General features: G+C 41.1%; 1 protein-coding gene across 2 annotated transcripts in view; it reads left to right on the top strand.

The window, feature by feature from the left end:
- The first annotated feature begins 9,955 nt into the window (after nucleotides 1–9,955).
- LOC119788062 (sodium/calcium exchanger 2-like) overlaps nucleotides 9,956–16,248 on the top strand; it is a 62,392-nt gene continuing 56,099 nt past the window's right edge. For both annotated transcript variants that reach the window (XM_038292191.1, XM_038292192.1), the window contains exon 1: nucleotides 9,956–10,127. The gene's annotated coding sequence lies outside the window, so the exon portion shown is untranslated. The remainder of the gene's footprint in view (nucleotides 10,128–16,248) is intronic.

The raw sequence follows: 16,248 nt of genomic DNA, 5'->3' as shown, positions 1-16,248 counted from the left end.
TTAGTCCTTTTTCTCTAAATGTTATTTCATACATTATTTTCAGATATCTGATGGCTAAATCAAATGCAGAGAGGCAAAGAGAATACAGGGTGAGAAGAAATGCAGATTCACAGAGAAGAGAAGAATACCTCAGGAAAGAGCATGAGCGATGGAAAAAAGATAGAGAAGCAAAGAAATCAATCAGCGACCTGAGTAAGAGAGCTTGAAGACGTAAGCAGAGGGAGTGGTGGAAAGCTAAGGAGCGACAGAAAAGGAAGGCTGAGATTGAAAATGTTGGGTCTGCCTCTCTAACCCCTCCACATACTCATGACTGTGATATTCAAGACAAAGTCCAAGCCAGACCAGGGTCCTCACGGTGAGGGAAATATAGTTTGAAGTATAGTTGACTTTAATGATGATAGTTTTAGAAACACTACTTTTTACTCTGCTTTATACATGACTAATATGTTTGTTGTAGTAGATCCTAAGAAATGAACATTTGTAACATGGAAACTATGGTTTATTACTTTTAGAACACACGCACACCCCCACACACACATATATATATATATATGTATATATACACACTCACCGGCCACCTTATTAGGTACACCTGTCCAACTGCTCGTTAACACTTAATTTCTAAGCAGCCAATCACATGGCGGCAACTCAGTGCATTCAGGCATGTAGACATGGTCAAGACAATCTCCTGCAGTTCAAAGCGAGCATCAGCATGGGGAAGAAAAGTGATTTGAGTGACTTTGAACGTGGCATGATTGTTGGTGCCAGAAGGGCTGGTCTGAGTATTTCAGAAACTGCTGATCTACTGGGATTTTCACGCACAACCATCTCTGGGGTTTACAGAGAATGGTCCGAAAAAGAAAAAACATCCAGTGAGCGGCAGTTCTGTGGGCGGAAATGCCTTGTTGATGCCAGAGGTCAGAGGAGAATGGCCAGACTGGTTCGAGCTGATAGAAGGGCAACAGTGACTCAAATAACCACCCGTTACAACCAAGGTGGGCAGAAGAGCATCTCTGAACTCACAGTACGTCGAACTTTGAGGCAGATGCAGAAGACCACACCAGGTGCCACTCCTTTCAGCTAAGAACAGGAAACTGAGGCTACAATTTGCACAAGCTCATCGAAATTGGACAATAGAAGATTGGAAAACCGTTGCCTGGTCTGATGAGTCTCGATTTCTGCTGCGACATTCTGATGGTAGGGTCAGAATTTGGCGTCTACAACATGAAAGCATGGATCCATCCTGCCTTGTATCAACGGTTCAGGCTGGTGGTGGTGGTGTCATGGTGTGGGGAATATTTTCTTGGCACTCTTTGAGCCTCTTGGTACCAATTGAGCATTGCTGCAATGCCACAGCCTACCTGAGTATTGTTGCTGACCATGTCCATCCCTTTATGACCACAATGTACCCAACTTCTGATGGCTACTTTCAGCAGGATAATGCGCCATGTCATAAAGCTGGAATCATCTCAGACTGGTTTCTGGAACATGACAATGAGTTCACTGTACTCAAATGGCCTCCACAGTCACCAGATCTCAATCCAATAGAGCATCTTTGGGATGTGGTGGAACGGGAGATTCGCATCATGGATGTGCAGCCGACAAATCTGCGGCAACTGTGTGATGCCATCATGTCAATATGGACCAAACTCCCTGAGGAATGCTTCCAGCACCTTGTTGAATCTATGCCACCAAGAATTGAGGCAGTTCTGAAGGCAAAAGTTAAACGGATTTCAGAGAGAGATTTTGCTTACAGCATTCAGCCTATACTGTTCATCTAAATAATTTTTAGAGTATTCAATATTACATCCAAAATGTTTCTTTTCTTGTTTGTTTTAATGCATTAAATTAAATTTAAATTTGATTAAATGTTTTGTGATTCTTTCAACCCTGTTACAGTGTGAGCCACCCTGTTACAATGTGTTCAACCCTGTTACTTGATACATTTTCAGACTTTTTGTGATAATAATAAAAAATTTGAGATAAATGCTAGCTGAACTGTCTGTAAAGTTCAGAGGACAAAAGAGAAAATATATGAAAACTTAATGTGATGTTTACATTAAAGTATATTTTTGTGATTAATGAAGACTGTAGGTATATAAAGAGGCCATATCATACCTGACAGTCATAAATGATTATTTACAATGAAAAAAATCTACTTACAATTAGTTATTTTATATAAGGGACAAGTGATTACTAAGGCACTGGAAGAATTAGTTTGAATATGTTTTGGGATTGTACCCACACAGAAACTCAATTGTCCCGTTACAGGGTTGAATTTAAAACAACATATGTGACAAAAAAATTTAGAATAATCTTTGGGATTGCATGCCTAAGGTGGGAAAACATATTTTCTCAGAGGTTAAAATAGTCCAAAATCAGACACCATGATCAAAAGCAACATTTTTTTGTGACATTTTTTTCAGTAATCACAAGATCAAAAGTGCACCGAATTCAGAGAATCACCCTAATTTGTGTGCAGTAGTAATCCCTAAAACTGTGTGAAAATTGTCATCTGTAAAGAATGACCTGTGCTTGGGCTTTTTCAGGTTCATTAATAATCTTAATAATACCCTTTATTTGACCCTTTATGACTAAAACATGGTTTGATGAGCAGACTGACACCTCAGTAGTTCAGGGCAGATGCATCTAGAAGCCTGTAGCCTATTTTCCTGAATTTACTGCAATGCAAAAATACAGATAAATGTCAGAGATATATACTGAGCAATATACTCAAGCATTTATTTTATTTGTCTAAGCGTCAAAATGGTATCCCTTGTTTTTGCAACACGATAACCTTGATAACCCTCCTCTCTATCTCTATAAATGCTATTATAGCCATCAATGATAAATTCTAAGCTAGGTTTTAACCATGTTTCTTGAACACATATGTCAGGTTTTATTTTGAGTTTATGTATAAATCCTTTTCATTCTTGACCATTTGCTACCAAGCTTCTAGCATTCCATTGTAGCATTGCCTCCATTTACAAATGTTGGAGTGGATTATTTTGGACCTGTTGAAATCAAGCAAGGCAGAAAACAATGCAAACGATATGGTGTGATATTCACCTGTATGACGAGCAGAGCAATACACTTGGAAGTAGCAAACTCCCTCGAAACAGATGCCTGCATTAATGCAATACGTCGTTTTATCAGCAGAAGGGGTCAAGCTGTTCACATCAGGTCGGACAATGGGACAAATTTTGTTGGAGCCGAACGGGAGTTGAGGCAAGCTCTCGCTTCATTGGATAATAAACGGATTCAAGATGCTCTTACGCCATCTGGAGTTGAATGGAGTTTCAATCCACCAGCAGGATCCCATCATGGTGGAGTCTGGGAACGTATGATACGCCTTGTTAGGCGCATCCTCAACTCCGTTTTAAGACAGCAACGATTGGATGACGATGGACTTCATACTGTTATGTGTGAAATAGAGGCCATATTGAATGATCGTCCAATAACAAGGCTATCAGATGAGCCAAATGACTTGGAACCTCTCACACCAAATCATCTACTGCTACTAAAAGGAAAACCTGCCTTACCACCTGGGCTGTTTGAACCGTCAGATATGTATGTGAAGCGCCGTTGGAGACAAGTTCAATACATCTCAGATTTATTTTGGAAACGCTGGATCAAGGAGTATTTGCCCCTATTGCAAGAAAGACAGAAGTGGAATCAACAGAAGCAAAATTTGAAATCTGGAGATGTCGTCGTCATCATGGATTCATCTGCCCCACGTGGCTCCTGGCCTCTTGCTAAAGATCTGTAAAACTGCAGACAAAGAACAATATCATTGAAAGACCTATTACCAAACTTTGTTTGATACAGGGGGTGTAAATCAACAGTTATGTATTCATTTGCTCCTATTGTTATTGCATATAATTGTTACGTCTGCCTGCCATAACAATTAGGGGCCGGTGTGTAGGAGCAGATTATGAATTTCTGTATTCCAAATGGTTTGGGTCACATGATCTGTCAGCTGTCTATATAAGTATGATCCGGTGTTGATGAGGACAGGTGTGTTCCACCCGAAAGGGGGAAACAGTTTTTGACCGCAACGCAACGCAAAGCAATACTACCGATACAGAAGTGAAAGCTATGTGGATCGCAGAAACAATGTATGCGGTGTTATTGTCAACATTGCCGAGCCATGGAAATAAATGGATTACCTGCACTAACATCAAGGACGGCTCTCATTTCAATTAAGCGGCTAAGTAATCGGCGTGTCAACTTTACCCTGGTGTACCACCTCAGGGGCTTAAAGCTTTGGCTTAGCCTCTATACTACTTAATCCCTTCCATTGCCATTTGCGTCCTGTAATGCCCCTGTAATGATGTTTTTTTATTTCTTCAGTTTTATGTTTTACCTGGCCTGTGCAGTTCATAACTAAAGCCACAAACAAGTTTGTACAGAGTTTGTACCGAGTACATCTGAGTATCTGAGTACGAGCTGTGTGATGTATGGCATACTTTAAATCCAGACAAAAGGAAGTACTCATACTTCTCACAAGTACACAAAATTTATTTAAGAATGGACTACTTTGTTGCAGACGCTAAATAGCTGCAGCAGATATGTTCTTGTGACTACCAAATCAAAGTTAATTCAGACCTCACCCAACTCACTTTGTCGTCGCCCCCCCCAAGGATCCAAATGCAGAGGCAGGGGAGGCAGAAGTGAGTTTTTGTCGATTTAATGTAATAAACACAGGTAACAGAGGCAGGAAACCAACAATCCAACATGAAAAATATAAAACAAACCAGAACCATGGAGACATCAGGGGAAAACAATGAGGAGGAGCCGGGGTAAGACGAGGAACCAGCCCTAAGGAACTGCACAAGGAGAGTATTTATGGTAGACTGAACAAAGAAAGGCCTAACGAGCAGATTGGGAGCAGGTGTGAAGAGAGCGGTCTAGGAAGCAGCTAGGTGTCATGATGGGCTTTAAGGATCTGACCCACATGCAGAAACACACTCAGAAACCAAGGGAAAAAGTTAACAGCTTTACTGTGGTTTACAAAAAACACAGACTGAGAGATATACAGCTGGATAACGCAGTTGGACCTCAGGGGACTGGTGAACTGGAAACTCTGAAGGGGAGATCACAATGATCAGTTCAGGGACCGTAGGAAAAAAGGTCTGTAATTTGCAAGAGAGGCACTCACGTTTGGGGAACTCTTGGTTAATCTTTGGATCCAGTTTGTGGGGTCTTATCCAGAGATGAAAGAACTCGTTGGAGGGTGGACAGGCAGACTCACATTGGGTCCAGAGGAGCAAAGGACTTGGCTGTCACCGAGTTTTCCTGAAGAGGACTTGAGAGGATCATGTAGAGCAGTGGTCTCCAACCTTTTTAAGCCCAAGATCCCCAACCTCCACTTTGGTGGGAAGCAAGATCTACCTGAGGCGCTGCAATAAAAGAAGCCCAGATTCTACTTCAAACATGAAGCCTTTAATTTACTAATGAACTCATAAAACAACTGTTTTTGAATTACATAAAATGTTTATGGTCCAACGGGACAAATTAATGCAACAAAGAAAACATTGTAAGGAGCAAATCAAACTGGCCATAGCTTCATATCAAATTCAATTAATATCAACACAAAAGTAAAGCACGGCATATCAGGTGTTATGCTTATCTTCTGGAGCTTCACTAGTCACATTAATATCAACAATTTACCAAATAGAACTGTATTGTTAACACAATTTTCAATGCAACTTTAGATATAGCTTTATGTCTAACACAAAAAAAAAGGCATGACCTATTTCCTTTTGTATGAGGTCACCATTTCTTTTATAGAAGATAACAAACTAAAAGCGAACATATTGCATGCAGTGTTATGCTTATCCACTTAACTTTCATGTAAGTTACACCACATTAACATTTTAGGAATAAAATGTATTAAAATAGAACTGATTGTGTTTAAAAGAATTCCCAGTCAGTGTAAATGAGCTCAGTGTAGTTATTTACAATCTTTATGTGTAATTAACATCCCATGTTAAAACTAGCATGTTACTCACCCAGGTTAGTGAGATGGCTGTGACTGCATGCTGTCTGTGAGTGCCCTGTAGTTTGGCTCATAACTACTGACAGCTAGTCGGAGACAGTCTGTGAGGTGTTTGTCACTAAGGCGGCTCCTGTATTTTTATTTAATTATTTTCATCTGTGAAAACGTCATTTCACAGAGGTAAGTGGATCCAAAGTAGGCACTCACTCTTAGTGCGCATGATGTGAAGAGGGGAAACTTCTCCCTGCTGTCAAATCCCCAAAAGTTACTGTCCTGTGATCGTCCTTTCAGCTCAATGTAATTTATTAAATCCAGAATCTCCATGTCAACCCCACTAGGCAGAGCAAATAGCTGCTGAAATTTGGCTGCCACCTGTTCCACATCAGTGGTCAGGAAAGGATTTGAAATGAATGAAGCAACATCTTCCATGGCGTCCAATTCACCAAAACGGTGACTGAACTCTGCTGCCACTTTGTCCAGGTGACCACAGTACTCCTCAGGGTGAAAAACATCCTTGTCACTGATGGCCTGTGACATTTTCTCCAAGTTGGAAAAGTGTGTCAGCCTCCTTTTTTTCAGCTGTGTTTTCCAAACACCCAGCTTGGCCTTGAACGCATTCACTGCGCTGATCATGTGTGGAAGGTGTCGGTCTTTTCCCTGGAGCTCGTTGTTCAGTGCGTTCAGTTTTGCCGTCAGGTCCGTCAGAAATCCCAGGTCCAGCAGCCACTGATCATCAGACAGCTCCTCACACTCCTCGTTTCTTGTCTCCAGAAAGGTCTTTATCTCAGGCAGCAAATCAACAAACCGCTGCAGTACTTTTCCGCGACACAACCACCGGACATAAACGTGGAGGAGAAGGTCTCCCTACACGGCATGGAGCTCATCCATTAACGCTTTGAATAAGTGGCGCTAAAGCGCTTTTGCTCTAATTGAGTTGATCAGCCTGACCACCACAGGCATAACGTGATTAAAGTTCACAACCTTTTCCGCCAAAGTCTGCTGGTGAATGACACAGTGGTAATTCACAAAGTCGGGAAAATTGCTGTCATTATGGCACAACGCAATAAATCTAGAGCGCACGCCGCGCATCGCTGGAGCTCCATCAGCGGTAACTGCCACCAGTTTGTCAGTCGGGATGTCATTATCACAGACATATTTTTTAAATGCGTTGTAAATATCCTCACCTCTTGTTCTTTCCGTTAAATGCAAAAGTGTGAGAAGATCCTCTTTCGTTGTAGAGTCCGGGAACACCATCCTGACAAATACAACTAGCTGAGCTGTGTCCATTACATCCAGGGATTCATCAAACTGGAGTGAAAAATATTCACAGTGTGACAAATCTGTTAGCACTTGTCGATCCACGTCAGCAGACAGTTCCTCAACCCTCCGCGCAACAGTGTTCGGTCCAAGCTGGATACTGCGGAGCGCAGTTTTGATGTCATCTTTGTTGCTGAAGCTGTTGAAAACCGTATCTGCAGTGATGGCCATTGCCTCTTTGAATAAATCGCCCTCTGTAAAAGGCTTCTTATGTTTAGCCAAAAGATGACTAATATGGAATGAAGCTTCAGTCGCAGCCTTATGTTGAGCAACAGGTTTTGTGAAAAGTGACTGCTGGATCTTCAAACTCGCTTTCAGCTCAGCAACTTTTCTAGCGCGGATTGCGCTCTTGGCGGGGAAACTGTCTTTGAATTTGACGTGGTTGGTGTTGTGGTGTTGCTCCAGATTTCCTCTTTTAGACAGCGCAACCGTTTGGTGGCACAGCATACAAATACACTTGTCTTTCACCATGGTGAAAATAAATTCCTCTTCCCATTCCTCATTAAAATGATAAGTTTTCGATTTTTTTCACGCAGCTGTTGCCATACCAGCTGACCACATCTGCTGTCACCTATCAAATGTCTGACTTGAGAGCTAGTGCCATAAATTGTAATTTTGGGACAGTTAATTCTCAAGCTTTATTTTGTTATCGGGATCTATAGGGAATGTTTCAAAGATCTACCAGTCGATCGCGATCGACGGGTTGGCGACCACTGATGTAGAGGTTTCCCCTTGCTCAGTTATGACACAGTTTATCCTTCCAGGGGGGTAGAAGCTCCAGGCCTATCCAGTGGATCAGGAAGGCTTCCTGCCGGAGAACAAAGACAGAGCAAGCTTAGACTCAGAAAGACAAGGCTAAAGGTTGGACTCAGCTAATCTCAGTTGGGCTAGAGTGCCCAATACTGGCAAACACTGGCGTCGAGGTAGTGACAGCCCACTGCTTAAATACTCCTCTGGTGATGACCCAACGAGCCGCAGGTGTGCGAGGAGGCTCAAACGAAGACAGGGCACCATCTAGTGGTGGTAAAAGAAAACACAAAAAACCCCACACAAAATGGATTCTTAACACTAGGGAAAAGGAGACAAACAAGATAGGGCAACACATAAAAACCTACAAACTCAAATCTAACCAGAAAACAAAACAAAATGCAAATTAAACCAATAAAACTAGAAAACATGGAGCAAAGATAAACTGAATACTCAAAAGAAAAAAATAACAGAACCTAGACCGTGACAGCTGCTGTCATTTTGCACATCTCTGATGTTGCTGCTTTTTTCAAATATCCATTACTGTAAAAATGTCCATAGCTGTATATCAATTATTTATTCTCCAGGCGCACAGCTTTATATTATGAAAACATTTTACAGTACAGTATTTTCTTGTTATTTTATTGTTTATTATTCCTACACAACACAAAATTCGGAATATATTTACAGACATCCCAAATCTCCCGGAAGTTCCGGGAGTCTCCCTGATATAGATAGTTGTTCACGGATGCCCGCAAGTCGGATAAACTATCCCGGTTTTTACTGTCTGCGAGGTGGTGTTTTTTTTATTGTGAGTGAAGTGAACAGGCAATACAATAATTTGTGCATCATGTGCGGATTAGAACTACTGAGATTGTGCAGACAACAAGACAGTGTGGGGTGTGGGGAGGAGGTTGTTGGTGAAACCTGTGCAGCATATCTGTCAGAAGCGATGCTCTGTTCACCGAGCGGTTGAGGCGACTGGTTGTCAGAGAACTGATTGGATCAGTCCCATAAGTTTCTCTGGGTTACTGTCTGGCAGTCACCTAGTTACCACTCAAAGCTGTGCATTCTGTGAAACGGCAGAGGTTGAATCCTCGAGTAATAACGAAAATATAGGACTAATTTTACAGCAGAATATATTAAAGTATATCCACGTCTAGTGAAGGTGAGGAACAGTGGCGGATCGAGACCAAATGTACCAGGGGTCCAGGTGGGGGCCAGTGTGTTTTCATGGGGGAATAGAAAAGCAAGAAATAAAAAACAGGGCAAGAGATTCAAATATATTAAGAGAGCTGCATGAAGTGAAATTTCTTTTCAATTAGGTTCAATAAAAATTATACTTCTTTTGAGGTCAATATACATTTATAATTAAGGATTTTTACATAGTTTTGACTTAATTTAAGTTAAAAGTACTGTTTTCTGTAAAAATTTGAATTAGAACTCAAGAAAAACTGTTAAATTAATCTGTAAAAATTAGATCCTATCTCAATACCACTGAAGCTGTCACCTTATTGTTTTAGAATAATTAGTAAAACAGAATTCGTAAAGAAAAAGAATGAAATAGTTCCAAAGGACTTATCAGTAACCATGTCTGTTCCAGCGCATATCATCATTAGAATTTCTTTAAAATGAGTTTTTGGAACTCGGGATGTTGAGAAGTGTTTGTTTCCTTCCTTCACCGCCACTGAGTGCGACTTTCAGACTGTGCGTAATTTCTTTATAAGCTGTTTAGTCCAGTTGTTGTTGAAAGACAACCATGTTGACCACGCTATAGCCATTATTCATAATATTTAAACATTGAAAAGACTCGCAGATATGTTTGCTTTGCAAATGCATTTTTCCCACTTGTTAAACTTCAGAGAGGGTGAGGGCAGCGCGTCATTACGCACCTGCTGTACTTAGAGCATCACCAGCCGCTGACAGCAGCGCGAAGGAGACCAACATAGAGGAGGGAGGCTGGAGCTGTGTCACGGAGGGGGAATGTCGCACTAGCCGGTATTTTTTTAGACTTTCCATCTGTTATGGCAGCTTTTTGTGGAGCCACGCCGTAAACGACAAGGTAAGGACTGTGCTTGTTTGGTGGCGGGGCTTAAATGGGTTTTCTCCCCGACCACTATTTAATCTCTCTCCTGGGAGACAAGTGAAGGCTGCACAATAAAGTGCGTCCTCTGGTCAGTCCTGCAGATATGTATCTGTTTCTGAGGCGCATTTTCCAACCTCCCTTGGTTAACAATTGTTTTTATGCAGTGACAAATGCTCTTGAGAATGTCAGTAAGGCCAGGGGGAAATGGGATTTTCTGTTTTTGCATATCAGGATTCATGGAGCAAGCATTCATTAACTGATAATTGGAAAACAACATTTATTAAGTGGGTAAGAACATAAAAAAAACGCTAAAATGTATTTTTTTTTGTCAAATTCTTGTTTTTTTTGTTTTTTTACTTCTTCCTGGGATTTGATTTGCATTCTGTTATAAAATAGTTTTAAATGGAAGGACATGTAATACATTTGTTAAATAGGTTACTTTTTTTAAAAGAGTAAATTGATGAAACTGAAATTTTTGTATGAGGTTTTTGAAGATAGCCGTAGCAGTAGTATATATATGCAGTATATATGACTATATGATTTCCAAATAGTAATTTCCAAATAGAATAATTTTATCAGTCCCCAAAGCTTGTTTTATAATAAAATCGGATGTTTTTAAAGATTGTATGAGAAAATACATATAGGAATATTTCAATTCCGTGTAATAACCAATTATATGGACTGCAAATGTTCCTGATTTCTGAAGCATTTTGTAAACTCTACACAAAATTAATATTCTTTATTTTTAAGCAGTCTCTAATCAAAAATGCATGAATTAATTTAAATCATATACGTTGTTTATTTTAATTAAAATAAATATTTCCAAAAAGAAGGCCTTTCCTTTCAGTTTGGATATTTAAAATTATGGTCAGGAACTCCTAATGAGTTCTTAAGACATTTTAAAAGCAGTAAAACAGCCTCTACCTAAATGTGTCATAAAATGTAATTTTAGTGTTTTGCTTCCTTTTAAAAGTACGTCTATTACCTTTTACTATTTTGTAAAGACATCTACAGTAACCTGTGTAATGCACAGGAATGCCCACAGACATAAGAGTTTTATTTATTAATTTATTAGACAAGACCTGATTATTCTTCTTCAATGCAGGTCATATACTTTTGTAATATTTTTGTTAGCAGGATATTTTACATACTTATATTAATAGTATTATTGTTTCAACAATCAAGCATTAATCTGTATTGCAGAGGCAATCATGTGAAATGTTATACTCCCCCAATTGTTTAACATTGTCTAGGCAAAACAACACTTTTCACAGTACAGATTATACTATGAAGGTCAATTTTTATCCATCCATCCATCCATCCATCCATCCATCCATCCATCCATCCATCCATCCATCCATCCATCCATCCATCCATCCATCCATCCATCCATCCATCCATCCATCCATCCATCCATCCATCCATCCATCTTCTTCCGCTTATCCGGGGTCGCGGGGGTAGCAGCTTCAGTAGGGAGGCCCAGACTTCCCTCTCCCCAGCCACTAGGGCCAGCTATTCCAGGGGAACCCCAAGGCGCTCCCATACCAGCCGAGAAACATAGTCCCTCCAGCGTGTCCTGGGTCTCCTCCTGGGCCTCCTCCCGGTGGGACATGCCTGGAACACCTCACCAGGGAGACGTCCAGTAGGCATCCTAATCAGATGCCTGAGCCACCTCAACTGGCTCCTCTCGATGTGGAGGAACAGCGGCTCTACTCTGAGTCCTCCCCGGATGACTGAGCTCCTCACCCTATCTCTAAGGGAAAGCCCAGACACACTACAGAGAAAGCTCCTTTCAGCCGCTTGTATCCGGGATCTCATTCTTTCGGTCATGACCAAAAGCTCATCACCATAGATGAGGGTAGGAACGTAGATCGACCGGTAAATCGAGAGCTTTGCTTTTTGGCTCAGCTCTCTCTTCACCACAACAGATTGGTACAGTGCCTGCTTCACAGCAGACGCCGCACCAATCCGCCTGCTGATCTCTCATTCCATCTTCCCCTCATTAGTGAACAAGACCCCAAGATACATAAACTCCTCCACTAGGGGCAGTACATCCTCAAAGGCACTCTACCCTTTCCCAGCTCAAGACCATGGTCTCAGATTTGCAGGCACTAATCCTCATGTCGACAGCTTCATACTCGGCTGCAAAGCATTCCAGTGAGAGCTGTAGATCACGCCCTGATGAAGCCAATAGAACCACATAATCTGCGAATAACAGAGACAACAAAAGACCACAAAAACAGATCCCATCTTCCTTTCAACAGTTTTTGGTTATCTGTTACCAATGAGTTCCCCATTCTGGCCAACAAAGCTATTTTGAAATTGCTCCCATTTTCAACCACATATCTACATGAGCTGATCTTGTCAAGCTTGACTGCAATAAACACTAAAAACAGAGAGAGAGACTGAGAACTGTTGAAGAAGTGTTTTGTGTCTTTCTACTATTCCTACAATGATATCCCTTTTGTCTTGATTGACACAGGCCCAGGTTTCACACCAAGTGAATATAAATACATTTAGAAACTATTATTAAAGGAGAAGTTCGGTTTTTTACACTTTAAGCCCATTTTCTGTAGTGTCCAGGATGAAATCGAATGATCGACACCAAAAGTTTGACAATTGCTCCTGTCTCTGCTTTTTGGCTCATTTAGAATCAACCCCTGGCTGCTTCATAATGGCTGCCATAGAGCATGTCCGATAGGGTCCTTAAAACAACCTTAAACGTTCCTTTTTTTAAATATGCTACTCACTGTGTCGTCAGCGCTGTTCAATGACGTTCCAAAAAAAAGTTTCGTGAAGAAAAACCGTTCCTGTCTTGTTTTATTTAGCATTTTGTAAATCCCATTGAGTTCTGTTGGAATAGTCAATATCCCTCCGCCACCGGAAACGGAAATGGGGCCTGTTTACACAGTTGTAGTCTTTTCGCTTCACTCTGTGTACTCCGACGTCGAGAATCAAGAATCCACCTTTCGTATTCCATTTTCAGAGTTTTTTAAAGTGTTTAACAGAGACGTTAGCACCTCGACGTCGGAGTACACAGAGTGAAGCGAAAAGACTACAACTGTGTAAACAGGCCCCATTTCCGTTTCGGGTGGCGGAGGGATATTGACTATTCCAACAGAACTCAATGGGATTTACAAAATGCTAAATAAAACACTACAGGAACGTTTTTTCTTCACAAACTTTTTTTGGAACGCCATTGAACAGCGCTGACGACACGGTGAGTAGCATATTTTAAAAAAAGAACGTTTAAGGTTGTTTTAAGGACATTATCCGACATGCACTATGGCAGCCATTATGAAGCAGCCAGGGGTTGATTCTAAATGAGCCAAAAAGCAGAGACAGGAGCAATTGTCAAACTTTTGGTGTCGATCATTCGATTTCACCCTGGACACTACAGAAAATGGGCTTAAAGTGTAAAAAACCGAACTTCTCCTTTAACTATATCTATATGTACTGCGTTAGTGTGTCATTTTGTGTCATTTTGGCTGGTGGTGTGCCTGAGGATTTTATAAATGTAAAAAATGTGCTAAAAAAAAGGTTGAAAATCACTGCTCTAGCCCCCTTTATATATTTAGTATAATGTGATAGATTTTGCACCTTGTTTATATTTCAACCTAAGACTTGCCCTGGTCAATTGAGAGTGCTTGGACATCAACCTTTTTGAAATGGTAGGCCTCAATCAGCGACCGGCAACAGGAGTGCCCAAAACAGGGGGCCGAACAGAGGGAAGAGGAGACTGAGCTCAGACAGAAGCAGCGGGGAATCAGTGTGAGAACCATCGGCGTCGCCAGACCCCATTTACTGGGGCACGTGCCCCAGTATAAATGAGCTGTGCCCCAGTATAAATCTCATGAATATTTGCAACAGTGATACATTTTTTTAATGCATCAATTTAGATAATTCCAACGGGAGGAGACGTATATTTCTACTCAAATGCGCAGCAAGTGTGTTGGTAACTCCAAATTGAGGACGTATTAGCGCCCCCACGTCAGCGCATGTCACTGCATGAACTGCAGGTAAATTAACACGCTCCTCTCAACTGAGTTGGATGGGACACTGTGCGGCCGCGACGCATTTTTAGTTCCGGTAACGTTTCTTACCTGTCAATTTTATTATTTTCCCAGTGAAACCACATGATTTATAGGCTACAAACTGAAAATTACTGCACTGGTTTGTAGATGGATATCAGGAAATTCCTCACACGAAGCAGAGACAGGGAAGCAGTAAAACAAGATGAGAGAGGGAGGTAAGGTCCCGTAATGAATTAGTGATTTAAGCTAAGCAGTTACATTAGGGACGTTATAAGCAATATGATAGATATTTACATAATTATAAATTTACGGTTTTTAATGTTTGCTGTAGAGAATGAGAATGAAGGTGCTGGAGTAGGAAAGGGAGGAGGGGGAGAGACTGACAGGCAAGAGACAGGTGAGAGACAGGACCATGAAGGTGATGAGGGAGCAACAACCAGCGTCCACAAACAAGAATGGGACATTAGTGACTTAGGGGGAAAGCATGATGGTCCTAAACAAGTGAAGTTGTCCCACTATCCCCAGGACAAATTTGGAGTTAAAAAAAAACTTTCATTCAATTCAAAATAGTTTGAAAGCTTTTTATGATTGAAAAAGAAAGCCTTGTCATCAAGGATATGCAGTGTGTTTTCAACTTGCTTGATAACATCATATTCCCAACACTAACACAGGTCATCCAGATCTCCCTCACCATCCCAGTCAACAGCTGTGGTTGTGAAAGGTCATTCAGTGTGTTGAGAAGGCTCCACACTTGGCTGAGGTGCACAATGGGACAAGACAGGCTCCATCATCTTGCTATTTTATCAGTTGAAAAGGAAGAACTTTCTAAGCTGAGTCACAAGTGATTGACCGCTTTGCAAAAAGGAAAAATAGGAGGTACACTTTAATGCTCAAAAATAAAAGAAAAACTTAGTTCAGGTTGAGTTAAACCCGCAGTTCTCAAAGTGTGTGGCGCGACCCACTGGTGGGGAATTGAGACGTGACAGGTGGGGCGCGCCAAGTTCCGGTGTGTGTTTCTGTGTGTTGTGTGAAATGTAGAACGTGTGAGAGCAAACTGTCCTTATAGCTGTATGTTGCCGCTTTTTAGACCAATCAAACCCACAAAGTAATCATTACTAGCCTACATGCAGTCTAATTAAAAGAACATTAGATATGAGAAACATTTCACCTGGAACTGAAGTGCCAAAATAATGATTGACGTAACGTCGGCATATTATTTGTAATAATATTGTGTGTTGCCAACTCAGCGACTTTGTTGCTATATTTCAGACCCCTCCAGCGACTCTTTTTCAAAAAAGCGACTAGCGACAATTCTAGCGACAAATCTAGCGACTTTTGGAGACTTTTACATGAAAGCACGTATCGTTCCTTTTCTTGTCCTCCAGCGGCAGGTGCTGCCGTCGGGCGCCTCCCCCATCCCCACCCCGTTCTCCCCCGCTATCGCAGGAGTCCCTCTCAGCGCTGCAGTCAGAGACACAGCATGTTTACCCTCAGCGTCCAGACTGCAAATAAAGCGCACATGCGCCGGGATTGACGGCGCAGGTTGATCATAAATAACTGAATTTGAAATATTTTATCTTAAATAAATAACGGCGTTTGATTCACACAGCAGCATGTTCATGTTGTACCGTGATTTGTAGGCTCCTTGGTGGACCACAAGGGAAAAAAAGAAAACGTTTAAAAAAGTTTAAAAAAAATTGTAACTCCGCCATAGTGTCTCTTTATGGTTCATTTTGCCGGTCACAAACCGGGTAAAGGAGGAGGGTTAGTATTGTAATAAATTAAACATTAATAAAACAAAAATAATAATAATAATAAACATTAATGGACAGAAAAAAGTAGCTCTATATTATTTGGGTGTTTTTACTCACTTTTTGTCTTTCTCTAACAACGTTATTTCTCCCACTCCCATCTCAGCTGAACATTGAGCATGACTTGAGAGTGGCAGTATCAAGCCTGCAACCCCGTTTTGAGAAACTGTGCAATGCAAAACAGGCTCATTGCAGCCACTAATGCAGGGATAAATACAGGTGCTGGTCATAAAATTAGAATATCATGAAAAA

The sequence above is a fragment of the Cyprinodon tularosa genome, unplaced genomic scaffold (genome assembly GCF_016077235.1).
Source record: "Cyprinodon tularosa strain WSP-4 unplaced genomic scaffold, ASM1607723v1 ctg31, whole genome shotgun sequence".
In the NCBI taxonomy this organism is placed as follows: Eukaryota; Metazoa; Chordata; class Actinopteri; order Cyprinodontiformes; family Cyprinodontidae; genus Cyprinodon; species Cyprinodon tularosa.
This window is presented reverse-complemented; position numbering and strand designations above follow the sequence as displayed.